Consider the following 14,847-nt stretch of genomic DNA (forward strand, 5'->3'; position numbering starts at 1 on the left):
CCACGCCCAGCTAATTTTTTGTATTTTTAGTAGAGACAGGCTTTCACCATGTTGGCCAGGATGGTCTCGATCTCTTGACTTCATGATCCGCCTGCCTTGGCCTCCCAAAGTCCTGGGATTACAGGTGTACCTGGCTGACCCAGAGAACTTAAAATGATTTGCCTAAGGTCACAGAGTGGTTTAGTGATGAAGGAACAAAAGCTTTGCAGACAGGTAGGCCTGTGTTCAAATCCTGGTGTGGCCTTGGACAAGCCACCCAACCTCTCTCAGTCTGTTTTCTGACCTACAAAATAAGAACAATACCTATTTTTGTAGGGCTGTCATGAAGGTTAAGACATATTGTTCTGGCCGGGCGTGGTGGCTCATGCCTATAATCCCAACACTTTGGGAGGCCGAGGTCGACAGATCACGAAGTCAGGAGATCAAGACCATCCTGGCTAACACAGTGAAACCCCATCTCTAGTAAAAATACAAAAAATTAGCCAGGTGTGGTGGCAGGCACCTGTAGTCCCAGCTACTCAGGAGGCTGAGGCAGGAGAATGGCGTGAATCTGGGAGGCGGAGCTTGCAGTGAGCTGAGATCACGCCACTGTACTCCAGCCTGGGTGACAGAGCGAGACCCCATCTCGAAAAAAAAAAAAAAAGAGATATCGTCCTTAACCAACAATTGACAGGAAATACAGAGGACAAAGAAACACAGAAAACACACCATAGGAATGCAAAGAGCAAAATCCAGAACATGGAAAAATCTATAGAAAAAAACACCCAGCTTCTTCAACAAATAAACGGGGGATAACTACAGTCATGCATCACTTAGCAACGGGGATACATTCTGAGAAATGCATCATTAGGCGATTTCGTCCTTGTGCAAACACCAGTGTGCACTTACACAGTCCTGGGTGGCACAGCCTACTGCACACCTCGACTATGTAGTATACGCTGTATAGAGTTGCTCCTAGGCTACAAACCTATACAGCATATTACTGTGTAGGCAACTGTAACACAATGGTAAGTATTTGTGCACCTAAAACATACAATGGGTACAGTAAAAAAAAAAAATGATATTACAATCATATTAGACCACTGTCATATCTGCGGCCCATCATTGACTGAAACATCTCTATGCAAAGTGTGACTATAGAAGGGACCATATAAATTAAATGAGACTTAAAAGACTTAAGAACCATGTGTGGACTTTATATGAATCCTGAATCAAACTATCAAAATAAGGTTGTGACATTTACAAAACAATCGAACATTTGAACATAATCATGTGGATTTTTATTTTATTAAGGTACTGTTAAACTTTATAAAGATGGTAATGGCATTACAATTGTTTTTAGAAGTCATCTTTTAGAGACACACTGTGAAATATTTAAGGACAAAATATGATAGCTGAGATTTTCTTCAAAGCACAGAATGGAAAAAAGTAGGTAGGGGTATAAATGAAACAAGACTGACCATGAACTGCTAACTGTTGAAGTCACGTGATGGATAAATCATATTTTATTAACCTATTCAACTTTGTATATATTTGAAATTTTCCATATTAAAAATAAAGAGGAATTAGTTAGGTTTCAATCCTAGCAACTCCATCTATCAGCAGTGTGACTACAGCATCTTTTCTTTTTTTTTTTTTTCTGAGACAGAGCCTCGCTCCGTCGCCCCAGGCTGGAGTGCAGTGGTGTGATCTCGGCTCACTGCAAGCTCCGCCTCCCGGGTTCACGCCATTCTCCTGCCTCAGCCTCCCAAGTAGCTGGGACTACAGGCGCCTGCCACCACGCCCAGATAATTTTTTGTATTTTTAGTAGAGATGGGGTTTCACTGTGGTCTCGATCTCCTGACCTCGTGATCCACCTGCCTCAGCCTCCCGAAGTGCTGGGATTACAGGCGTGAGCCACCACGCCCGGCTGACCACGGCATATCTCTTAACCTCCCTGTGTCTCGATTTCCTATCTGTATGATCACGATCAACACAGCCTACTTCTTAGGTTTGAGGTGAGAATTAAATAATATTTTATATACATAAAAAGCTTCACACATAGTAACCTTCAGTAAATATTAGCTGTATTAGTATAAACACAAGGTACTAAATACGGTATCTCAACATAGTGGACACCCAATTAATATCACTAATATGCAAGGCTGCGCTAACATTTAAAACCCAGGTCAGATTTTTTTTTTTTTTTTTTTTGAGACAGAGTCTCTCACTCTGTCTCCAGGCTGGAGTGCAGTGGCACGATCTCAGCTCACTACAACCTCCACCTCCCTGGTTCAAGTAATTCTCCTGTCTCGGCCTCCCGAGTAGCTGGGATTACAGGCAGGCACCACCACGCCCAGCTAATTTTGGTATTTTTAGTAGAGACAGGGTTTCACCATGTTGGCCAGGATGGTCTCGATCTCCTTACCTCATGATCTGCCTGCCTCGGCCTCCCAAAGTGTTGGGATTACAGGCTGTGAGCCACTGTGCCCGGCCCATCAGATTTTTAAATCAACTACTCAACTAGTCTCCTCGACAGGGGGCCTAGAAATTCTCTAGTGAAAGTCCCTAGTGGCAGCTCTAGCACCCTGTCTATCTTGACAAACACCCCATGACCTGACACAGGATCAGAAGCTGACTAATGTTTAACATGAAAGCGCTGTTCTCTGGAAGCAGGCAGGGCCACCTTATTTTCCCCAACCAAGTAATTTAAGGTACATTTTCTAATATTTGCTGACAGAACAAAGAAGAAAGGCTCAAAGACATGATCAATGTTCATGCCAACCTTCAAAGTGATTTGGTAAAACTACACAAAATAAACACCCAGCTAGGGTCCACTGGCAGGATAAAAGCTGACAAAGAAATGGCAATTTTTTCCCTGAGCAAATATACAAGTAATAGATGAGCTCTGAGAGACTAAGTTATGTAGGTTTCAGTATTCCCTTCCCTCCCCAACCATTTTAAGAAGAAAAACTCTCTTTTGATATACTTCAAGTATGACTGTTTACTGGATTAATTTCCTTCCTGAAATGATGTAATTATAAGCAAAGAGATCATTCTCATCCTTTTATCCAGTTTAAATACAAACTGGCTTCATAACGACATGACCTTGCTCTGCTCTAAGAGGCTATGAGAAGGTATCACCCATCTCCAAAGTGTGGGACACTTCTACCACCTGCTCATTAGCAGAAATATGGATGCTACTCAGTCTAGTCATTCATCTGTGCCTCTACTCAAGTTGTCCCCATTGCACAGAATGTTCTCTATCTCTGCAGCCTAATCACCTGTGAACATTCTTTCTGGAAAAGCGGGGAAGGGAAGCACATCAGTTGAGGAAAAGATACCTGGGTGTTGCTTCTAAATAGTATGGGAGATACGGTACAGACATGGCAATACTGGTATTTCATAATCTGTAAGTACAACCAGACAGAATCTTAGAAATTAAAATGGTCCTGGACAACAGATGGTCATTATCCTTATCCTGCAAGGTCCAGCACAAATACTCACTGGTCCACAAATGTTCCTTGGGAACTCCCCCTCTGCCCCTCCTCCATGTACAAAGGAAGCAATCTCTTCCCCTTCTGACCTTCCCAATCACTGTACCCCTTTATGGTACTTGCTATGTGAGAATTCATATTGTGGTTCTTAAAATTCATATCTATACTAAACAGAATGGCTTCAAATGAAAAAGACAGATAATCCCAAACGTTTACAAGGACACAGAACAACAGCAATTTTCTCATCGCTAACCATGTAATCTGGCAGGCCTTTTAAAACTGTGGCGTATTTACTAAAGCTAAACATATGCCTAACCTAGGACTTAAGAGTATGAGGTTAGAGAACACTCACTCACTGTTCCCGCTACACAGTTCACCTTTAGTCTTTTGCTTCATCATTGCCCCTGTCCAAATGCTTTCATCACACCTTTTCCCAATCCCAGAGATCAGCTGAGATCACTCTCCCTGCTCCCTACAAAGAGATCGATCTCCCCTCCTATGGAAAATTCTGTCACTTACCTTTCACCTCTGACAAATGACTAATGGATTCTTCACATATAAATTGTCTCGTGATTTTACAACTTTCTAATTTGCTCCTCACAATAACATTGTGAGGAAGGCAAGATATGGAGTATTAACCCCACTTCACAGACGAGAAAATGGAACTTCAGAGTGAGAGATGACATCTCCAGTTTACATGGCCTTATTATTCCAGACCCCACAGGCAATGCTAAATTGTTGGAAGAAATAGGGAGCACAACACAGCATCCCAAGTAACATTTCTCTCTGAAGGGTAGGAAAGAGGGAAGAGCCCTTCAAAACCAGGAGAGCCTCAATGTGCCCACCATTTCCATTTGCTAGGGCTCCTTGCTGCAAAGTGTTCAAAGGCGGCTGGCAGAGGCAGTGGCAATGGGCTTCACAAACTACAATATAATCACAATTATTAAATCACAGACTGATCGAATGCCAGAAACCACCTCAGATAATTCCACTTGCATACGAAACAGAGCAATTTTATTTCAAAATAGAGCGTAATAAAACTTAAAATAATTCAGTATGAAACTTAATTTTCTTCATTTCTTCATAAGAAGCAAAACAATACCAAATCTTCCTGAAGCCAGCCAGAGAACTGTTTGGGTGTCCAGATGCAGGTATCTGGCCACCCAAACCTGAAGGGCAATGTTGTCCCCTACTCTAACACTCCTGACTTTACACACTGGGTGTTGGACACCTTAGCAACGGAGGATAAATATCTGTAAAAAACAGAAGGGAGAGAAGGAAATGCCAAAAAAAAAAAAAAAAAAGTCTACACACTGAAAGTCAGATTATCAAACTGGTCTTCTTGTCTACTGACGTAGCCATCAATTATGTTATTTTCCGTTTGAACTCTCAATCCAAATATATGAGCCAGGGCAGCAGGCTGGATTTGAATTACTTCTCTGTCTTCCTCTCAAGACTCAAAGTAATTTGTGGACAGGAATTATGTCTTGTTGGTTTTTATGTTCTCCACAAGGAGAACACATAGGAGGTACTCCAAATTCCTGGAACGAATGGTTGAGATTAGGGATGGAAGGCTGTTGGACTCCCAAGCATAAATAATCATGCCACAGCAACTAAGTAACTTCCTCTGAACCCTAATTTTAGGAAGGGTTGATTTTAATTGGTGTAAGAATCAATTTAGGGTGAATCTTTAAAAGTCTGAAGAGAAGTTATTCTTGTGTCCAACTGAGTCACGCACAGCCCTCATTATTACATTGGCAGCAACACCATTCCTCAGTACCACCTTACAGGTATCCGCAAGAACAAAATTCCAAAGCCTTAAATTCATGTTCTGGATAAAAAGGAAATAACATGGCCGGGCGCGGTGGCTCACACCTGTAACCCCAACACCTTGGGAGGCACAGGCGGGCGGATCACGAGGTCAGGAGATCCAGACCATCCTGGCAAACACTGTGAAACCCCGTCTCTACTAAAAATACAAAAAATTAGCCAGGCGTGGTGGCGGGCGCCTACAGTCCCAGCTACTCGGGAGGCTAAGGCAGGAGAATGGCGTGAACCCGGGAGGTGGAGCTTGCGATGAGCCGAGATCATGCCACTGCACTCCAGCCTGGGCGACAGAGCAAGACTGTCTCAAAAAAAAAAAAAAAAAATTGACTTCTCAGTATAGTGTGGTCACATTTACAAAGAAAACCCAGATCTAGATAAATGAAGTTACGGAAATGACCCTTTTAAATCTACTGCTGGGCTTGCTTTCACTAACACAAATAATTTCAAAGGAAACTAGACAAAGAGATCAACAGACACCATGTAAATAGTACCATTAACTAAGCTTATTAAAATCCTTAATAAAATAAACAGGAGACAGCTAAATACCAGATAAATGTTTCTGGAATGAAGAAAATCTGGCCAATAACATTAAGCTTCTAAACCTGGCATTCTAAAAGAGAATATTTACTTGAAATAAAGCAGTGAGTCTTACCTTGACAAACAGAACTATTCAGTCTCTACAGATGGCACTTCAAGGGGCAGGTAACCTCAGTGGGGTATATACTCCATAAGCTAAAGCTCTTAAGAAATTCAAGTTTCTGGTCTAGTGTTTTTCCATTACTACCACTGTGTGAGAATCTTAAAGTGTTTTTTTTTCCTTTATTATGTGACTTTAAAGTTTGCTACATATTTAAATGTAATTTTTTTTATAGTCTTAGACTCCAAGTTTGTCCCATGAGGCTACAGCTCCAAGTTTATAATGGAGCTCAGCATACAACTTGACAAATTCATCTCACAAGCAATTTTTCAGCAAGCTGTCCACTCTAAAAAGCAATATCCATCTGTTTATATACTGAAAGGTATCGTCTGTGAACCCAGAATTTAACCCTCTGAGATCCTCTCAATACTTTAGCAAAGTCCTTTCTCCTTCCAGAGATAAATTCTCAAGCCACTTTCACAAAACTGTAAAAAGGTAGAAATATCACTTAAGATTATCTAGTCCAATTCTCTTGTTTCACAGACAGGAAGACAGAGATCCCAGAGAGTATTAGATACCTACAATTAACATGGGTTTGGCAAGCATCAAAAGCCCACTGACGGCTGTTTTCCCCAGTCAAACTCACTGGTGTGTTGGGAAGATAGCCAGATTTGCACTTTAGTTAGTAGAGCACTCCCTAGGAAACTCAAGTATGTACCCTCTAGGAAACCCAAGTATTCAGCCACAACTCCCTATCCCAACCCCAGAATAAACAACAGGGGGCAGTGGATTTCTTTTTTTTTTTTTTTGAGACGGAGTCTTCACTTTGTCGCCCAGGCTGGAGTGCAGTGGCACCATCTCGGCTCACTGCAAGCTCCGCCTCCCGGGTTCGCGCCATTCTCCTGCCTCAGCCTCCCGAGTAGCTGGGACTACAGGCGCCCGCCACCGCGCCCGGCTAATTTTTTGTATTTTAGTAGAGACGGGGTTTCACCGTGTTAGCCAGGATGGTCTCGATCTCCTGACCTCGTGATCCGCCCGCCTCAGCCTCCCAAAGTGCAGGGATTACAGGCGTGAGCCACCGCGCCCGGCACAGTGGATTTCTTAAATGGTTCTTCTGGAGATGGAGACTAGAGCCCAGGGACAATATCCCATCTTTCCTTCCTTCCTCCCAGGAGGTACAGGACATTGATTACCATGAAAGCCATTATGAAATGACAGAAGACGCTAACACTGAGAAAATTAAGGCAAGGCTGTGGAAACAAAAGATGATAAACATTAATACTTGGCCAGATACCTGCTTCTACTTATTCATTCGAAGACAGGGGAGAAGTGAGAGAGAGGGGGACCTCCAACCCTTTTTCTGTCCCTACCTCCCCACCCCCACTCTTTGGACCTTTACAGAATTTCAGGGACTCCCCAGATGATTTTATGAGGAAACAAGGCTATAAAAAGGGCCTTAGTCCAGCCCACACACTGACCAAACGATGCTCAGGCTAGTGACTAGACTTCCTATTTATTCCACTGCACACTGTCTCTATTCCTAAGGGTCTGTGAGCTGCATCCTGAGCACAGGTCTGAAACTATCCTTACAGTATCGAGGGGGAAGTTGCAGGACAAGCAGGTTAACGGCTGTCATTTTCTCCCTTCCAGCTATACATTTTATGCATGAGGCCAAAATTGAATTAAGACCAAGACACTCAAGTGAAAACCTTGCTATCTCCACCCCCATTCCCCCCTCACCAATGCCAAACTAAGAAGGGGGAGACGAAGAAAGAAAACATCTCTCCTAGAGATATATTATCTAAACCACCACCTAGAATCCTAAAATGTAATTGCTAGAAGGGACTTTGTGGGTCATCTAGTCATTATTTGGATGAATAAACCTAGACACTTGCCAACTGAGAAAAAGACTGGCACACACAGTGGGGTCTCCTGACTCCTATCCCTAATAAAAACCCTTCCGGGTCCCTCTCCATCCTGTCCTACCCTGCCCTGCCCCATCCACCCTCTCCCCAGGCCACTGCTGCATCCAAGCTACTGAGATTTCTGCCCTTCTGGATTATGAGCTCGTTAGGATAAGTTTTACTCATCTTTGTTTTCCCAGTGCCTAGCAGAGAGTAAGCAGAGAAGTGGCTTCGACTTAGAGAGGAATACACTAATATATGAAAAGTAAAGTGCCAAAGGACGTAGCCTGGAGAAAATGTAAACTTTTCTCGGCTTAACGTAAGTAGTTTCCAGGCTGTGCCATGCCTGGATGTCTAGGATTGAATATCTCCTCTCTTCCTAAACTAATGTTCGCATCATCCAGTTTAGCCAGGAACATGACCAGTTGTGCCATACTCTCTCTCCCTTTCAGACCTGACACAAAGAACTGGAATCCATAACTAGAGGTAAGCGAAAGCATATGTAAGGAGACCCTGTATAAGAAACCCTACCCCCTCCCTTACGTGTTCCTCCTTCTCCTGTGTCTCCACCTCAATAAACAGCACCCATTTACAAAACTGCACCAGGTAGAAACCAGATGTCATCCTGATTCCTTCCTTACCTAACTCCACACCAATAATCTGTGTCTCATGACTCAATTCCACCTTTTTTCTTTTTTTTCTTCTTTTTTTTTTGAGACAGTCTCACACTCAGGGCTGGACTGCAGTGGTTCGATATCAGCTTATTGCAACCTCCACTTCCCAGATCCAAGTGATTCTCCTGCCTTAGCTTCCCACGTAGGTGGGATTACAGGTGCTGCCACCACACCCGGCTAATTTTTTTCTGTATTTTTAGTAGAGACGGGGTTTCACCATGTTGGCCAGGCTAGTCTCAAACTCCTGACCTCAGCTGATCCACCCACTTTGGCCTCCCAAAGTGCTGGGACTACAAACGTGAGCCACCAGGCCCAGCAATTCCATCTTTTCTCTACACACACTCTTGCACATGCTCTTCTACCACCTTCATTTGAAACATCATTACCTCTTGCCAACCTCCTAACTGGCCTCTCTGCCCACAGTGCTCTAGCTCTCCAGTCCACTCCTGAACAGGCAGCCAGAGATATCCTTCCAAAATGTACATCGAATCATGGCCCCCTCACCTCAGGATGAAGTCCAAACTCCTCAACACAGGCAAGAAGGCCCTTTCCTGACTTGGCTTCTGCTCTGCCTACCTTGAAAGTCTCCTGTCTGGCCACATCCACCCACCTCAAGCATTATGCTCCACCCAATAATCCTGAGAAATTTGTTTAGCTTTCTTAGCCCGTTTCTTCAACTACAGAATGGGATTAATAATAGTACTTACTTTCAGGATGGTTATGGGAAGAAATAAGTTAATACAAATTAAATTCTTAGAATAGTACGTAATGGATATGGTAAATGGCCAAAAGTCTTAACCTATTATCACCATTTCTGAACTTGCTGTTCCTTCTACCTAGAACAGTCTTATCTCTGCCTCCTCCCTGACTCCCCAGATCTCTTCTTTTCCTGGCTTATGTCTGTTCTTCTCCTGAGGGCTAGGCTTAACTAACTTCTCCTCCAAAGAAGCCTTTCCTGACCTTCCAGTGCTGGGTTAGGCATCATTCTTCTGTGCTCTCCTGGTACCTGTCCCTGTCACAACACTTTTCACACTGCCTGTTTCCTTGCCTATCTTTCCCACTAGGCTATATGAACCCAAATCCCTAAGCGTAGTACCAGGTCTGACAGATGCTTACTAATTGTTCAGCGAATGAAAAACTTTCCAAAAATGAGGTATCCAATGAAAGACAGTCTCAACAAGTAACCAATTCAAATATCAGCCAGGTAGCTGGTCTAAATGACTATAAGGTCCCTCAACTACAAGATTCTATCCAATAAATTCAACACATTGACCTCATGGGTCACATTTGTTTAACTTTAATATGTAGGCAATGTTTGGGCCATCAGATTTTTAAGGAGAGTGTGACATGACCAGACACATGATCATGTGTTTGTTACCCTATTACCCATCTCTGAGACACCACCTCTCCCAACCCCCAGTTGTTATCAGGACAAAATTCCAACCATCTTCATAAGCATAAAAAGCCCACTCCCCTAAATACACCAACACAGAAGACGGTCAAAAGGACATTCTGACACGCTATATGCAGCATCTAACTTCATCTTAACCAACTGCAAGCAGTGAGGATCCATAAACATCCTCTAAGAACCCAAAAGCTAATCCCTCCTGTGTGTCTTTATGGAAAGAGGGGGACGAAAGAGGGAACATTTCATAAAGGTGATCTACTTAATCATCCTGAGTAGTTTTGATCCAAGCTGCTGCCACTGCACTGTTATTCCTGATAACTGCAGCCCCATATCCCCAAACCCTAGACTGTCAGAAAGGCAGCTGCAAACGAGGTGAGGGTGGGAAGTTATCTAGGTTCTATTTTAAGGGCGTAATAGCTTGGTGTGGTGGCTTATGCCTGTAATCCCAGTACTTTGGAGGGCCAAGACAGGGGGATCACCTGAGGTTCGGGAGTTCGAAGCCAGCCTAGCTAACATGGTAAAACCCCATCTCTATTAAAAATACAAAAATTACCCAGGCGTGGTGGTGCAAGCCTGTAGTTCCAGCTGCTCGGGAGGCTGAGGCAAGAGAATCCCTTGAACCCAGCAGGTTGAGGTTGCAGGGAGCCAAGATCGTGCCACCGCAATCCAGCCTGGGCGACAGAGACTCCGTCTCCAAAAACACAGGGTATAAGGTCTCTTCTGCAGATACCGAGGGAGCCAGCAGAGATTCAAAACAGGCTTCGGTGATAAGCAAGCTCAACCGAAGGGGGAGAGAAGTAGGTCTTACTCAGAGATACAACCAGGCCTGGGTTCCTGCTCTGGAGCTGCATGTCACATCTCTGCTACAGGCGAGGACTAATATTTTGCATTTACAATGCACGCTGAGACTAAAGAAGACATTAAGTGTGCCAGCTTTGCAGTCACAAAAGGACAAATATTGCATGATTCCACTTACATGAGGTTCCTAGAGTAGTCAAATTCATAGAAAGTAGAATGATAGTTTTCGGGAGGCTGGAGGGAGGAGGGAATGGGGAGTTAGTTTAATGGGTACAGAATTTCAGCTGGGGAAGACAATGGACAGTGATGATGGTTGCATAACCATGTGAATGTACTTAATGTCACATAACGTACACTTTGAAATGGTTAAATGGTTAATTTTATGTTATATATATTTTACCACAATTTTTTTTTAAAAAAGCATGCCAGCTTTAAGGTTATACTGTCTGCAGTCTGAATACTGCCTTGGCCACTTACCAGTTACATGACCCTGAGGCAGGTAATGTAACCTCTCTAAGCCTGTTTCTTCTATAAAACAGGGATAATAATAGTACTTAATTCACAGGTTGCTCTGAAAATTAAGTAATATAGTCCATAAAGTCCTCAGTCCATTGGCCGGTGGCACACGTTAAGTACTTAATAAATTTAGCTATTACTACTGCCACTATAAAGCACTTTCAAAGCCATTTTTTAAATAATCCCCACAACAATCCTATGAGAGTTTACACATAAAGAAACTGAGGCTCAGAGAGCCACAATGAGTGGCTCAGTTTATGATGCCAGATCAAATCCTCTGCTCCAGAGAGGTGTCTTGTCCTCACTACTTACTCATTCTGTCATCTAAGGCAAGTGCTATGCTATGTCTCCATTCCCTCACAGTAAGAGACATAAACCAAGCTCTACAAACCCCCTCACAGAAATGGATTACAAATTAAACCACATAATGGTTATGGAAGAGTATATAAGCCATAAACACATAAAACCGAAGTGGTGACTTGTGAGAACTAGTACACCTGTGCTTAAACCTGGCCTCCTCTTAATACTAACCATAAGGCACAGAAAGTGGTGGGGACTATAAAACTTCCTTGGGATTTCCAATTACTCAGGATTCCTGACCTTAAGACCTGAATAAGTGGTTTCGTGCCCTTTTTAAGAAGTGGCTGGCTCAAGCCTGTAATCCCAGCACTTTGGGAGGCCGAGACGAGCGGATCACGAGGTCAGGAGATCGAGACCATCCTGGCTAACACGGTGAAACCCCATCTCTACTAAAAAAAAAAAAAAAATACAAGAAGTGGCAAGGTATGGGAGAAATAAAAATATTACTGGATTAGGAGGAAGAAGACCGGGAATTTCAGTTCTCGCTCTGACAAGGCAATCTGAATTCAGACAACTTACTTCCCCTTTCCAAGGTTCAGTTAGCAGGGAAGCAGGAAAAGGCAGGTATGGAAAAAGGTGGACCAGATGGTCGGTAGGACCCCTTTCAACTCCTACATAGGACTCCTAAATCCAGAATCCTGGCCAGGCACCACAGACCTACCAGACTCCAAAGAACTAATGTGAACATCAAGAGACTCCTCAAGACCTGGCCCAGAAACTCCCTTGCCTGATTTTTAGACACTCCCTCAAACCGGATCACATTGAAAAACTGGAACATTTGCCAAAGTTAATTTTAGTTCACTTTAACCACTCTGGGCCTTATCTGAAAATAGGAGAAATATTTATTTCAAAGCAGATGACTTGAGCGATTCCCCCTAACCCCCATCAAACTAGGATTGATAAATCTAAACATAGAGAACCTGCAAGGTCTGGGAGGAGGAACACGCCACACAAAAACTAAAGGGTGGATCCCACCGTTTACAGTCTCAAAGCTTCCTTGAGCCAAAACCCCCGGGAATTTGAGTTGTGTTTGAGTCCTGGAGTCTGCATCCATCAACTTCTAATTGTCGCAATACCAGCAAGGAATTCATCCAAACCTTTTCCTTTGGAGCTATGGTAACCCCAGAATGGAATTTCATCCATAGTATAGTGGACAACGGCCCAGAAGTCAGGGAAAACCCAGAGTTATGTCCCTAATTAAATGGTGTGACCCAAGGCTAGGTAAGAATGCCCTCTGCACTAAGAGATGATATATGCTCACACCAGGAAATATTAATAAATAACAGGTACTGGCACCGCTCCTTTGCACTTCTGTGGCTACTGTGACTCGGAGAAAATTACTTGACCCCTCTGCGCCTTGATTTCTGCTTCTGTAAATGAGGATAAACCACAAGGCCGTTGTGAGCATTAAACGAAATAAGGCTTGGGAAGTTCCTGGGTGAAGTCTCATTAAATGCTCCCTGTTGGTGTTAACCACTTCTTTCACATATTAGTTCCCTCCCTGAATCCATGAACACCCCGCGAGGCGGGTTTCCCTTTCCCCCCATGTCACCGAGAGGCAAACTAAGGCTCGGCCGCCAAGGGGGCTGAGGAAAACGCGGATACGGCCCCAGTTTGAGGGCCCGTTGTTGTTTCTCTCCGAGCCCAAGGCATGCAAACAGCCCAGAAGAGGCGGGAGCCGAGACAGGACCAGCTCTGCGCGCCTCCGGGAGCCCGTAGACCCAGCCTGGGTAGGAGAGCCGGAAGCAGCCGCGGCCGGGCCCGCCCGAGGCCTCCCCGGAGCAGCCTCCGTTCCCCTCCCTCCGCCCCTCGTCGGGCGGGGCGGGGCACGAGCACAAAAGACTCCAACTTCCGAGCGGGCGCGGGCCCACCCAGCCAACTACTGGCCCAGACTTGGCCCGCGGGAAAGGAGCAGGCAGGGAACGCCAGGGCGGCCGGGAGCGGGACCGGGCGCTAAGGGCTGGGGCCGGCGACCCGGGGCGGCGGGTCCCAGTGGGAGAAAGGAGCGGCGGAGGGGGCCTAGAGTTACTCGGGCTCTCGGGAACTCCCCGAAGGGCAGAAATAAGAGTTTCTAAATATAGGCAGCGGCCTGCCTGAAGAAGTGAGTGAACGGAAAGGCACAAAGCACACACCCTCCCCGCACCCCTAAGGAGACGCCCGCAGCCCCCACTCACCCGCGCTGAGAGGTCTGGAGGAAGCCGCGCGGCTGGGAAGGAGGCGGTACTGTCGCACTCGGGGACGTAAGGGAGGGAGGAAAAGGGCAGCTGCGGCGGGAGGAGGCTGGGCACACGCGCGGGAGTCGTCGTCGTCGTCGTCGTCGTCGTCGCCGCCTCCGCCGCCGCCGCTACCGCCCCCTCAGCTTCTCCGGGTTCCGCTGCCCCGCGCCCGCGCCGCTTGCGCGCCCCGCCGCACTGACAGCGGCGCGAGCCCCGCAGCCGCGAGCCCTGCCCTCGGCCGGCACCACTGAGGCGCGCGGGGGTGGGGGCACCCGGAGCGGCTCCCCGCTGCTCAGCCCCGCCCGCCGCTCCGGCCCTAGTCCCGGGCTCTCCCCCTTCTCTCTGTCTCCCCGGAAGGACACGGTGACACGAGAACTAGGAGTCTGCAGCCCCGCCCAGAAACAGCCCGGCTTCTCAAGCGCATGGGCTCTCCCCACCCTCTCAGCCTGGCTTTGGAAAGGTCCAGAGCTTCGGCGGGGACAGGAGGAAGGCGGGGCCGGGGCGGGGCCTGAAAGGGAGGAGGGACTGAGACGCGGCTTGGGGAGGCGGGGCTGGGGCGGGAAGAGAGAGTCGCTTGCACAGGTTTGGAGCCGAAGTAGGGGCGGAGCTAAGAGGGTGATGAGGCCCTGGTAAGAGCGTCGCCGGACAGGCAGGGAAGGCCGTGCAGGCGATGGAGAGCTGGGAGCCAGGACAGTGCTTGAAAGGAGATGCTGTGGGCGGGGCTAAATGGAGAACCGCCCAGAGAGCGGAGCCACGGACGGAGGGAGGCGGGGCTGAAGAGAAGCCTAGAGTGGGAGGAAGGTAGAAGCGGGCCTGAAGGAGGCGGGCCCGGAAGCAGGGAGGGGAGGAGGGGCCCCAGGGGCGCCTACTCTGGGCGGGTGCCGGAAGGAGGCGTGCCCCAAGGAAGGACTGAGGGGTGGTGCTTGAGGTGGGCGGGGCCTGGAGATGGCGTTGAAACCTGCAGGCTGCGGGCGGTGCAGGAGGGATCCGGAAGAGACGAGGCAGGAAGAAACTCCTGGTCCTTTCGCTTT

General features: G+C 46.4%; 1 protein-coding gene across 4 annotated transcripts in view; it reads right to left on the reverse strand.

Annotated features, from left to right (window-relative positions):
• RALY (RALY heterogeneous nuclear ribonucleoprotein) overlaps positions 1–14,299 on the reverse strand; it is a 79,292-nt gene extending 64,993 nt beyond the window's left edge. For all 4 annotated transcript variants that reach the window (XM_025398470.1, XM_025398468.1, XM_025398469.1 and 1 more), the window contains exon 1: positions 13,775–14,299. The gene's annotated coding sequence lies outside the window, so the exon portion shown is untranslated. The remainder of the gene's footprint in view (positions 1–13,774) is intronic.
• Between the last annotated feature and the right edge of the window lie 548 nt (positions 14,300–14,847).

This window comes from Theropithecus gelada, chromosome 10 (genome assembly GCF_003255815.1).
Source record: "Theropithecus gelada isolate Dixy chromosome 10, Tgel_1.0, whole genome shotgun sequence".
Taxonomy (NCBI): Eukaryota; Metazoa; Chordata; class Mammalia; order Primates; family Cercopithecidae; genus Theropithecus; species Theropithecus gelada.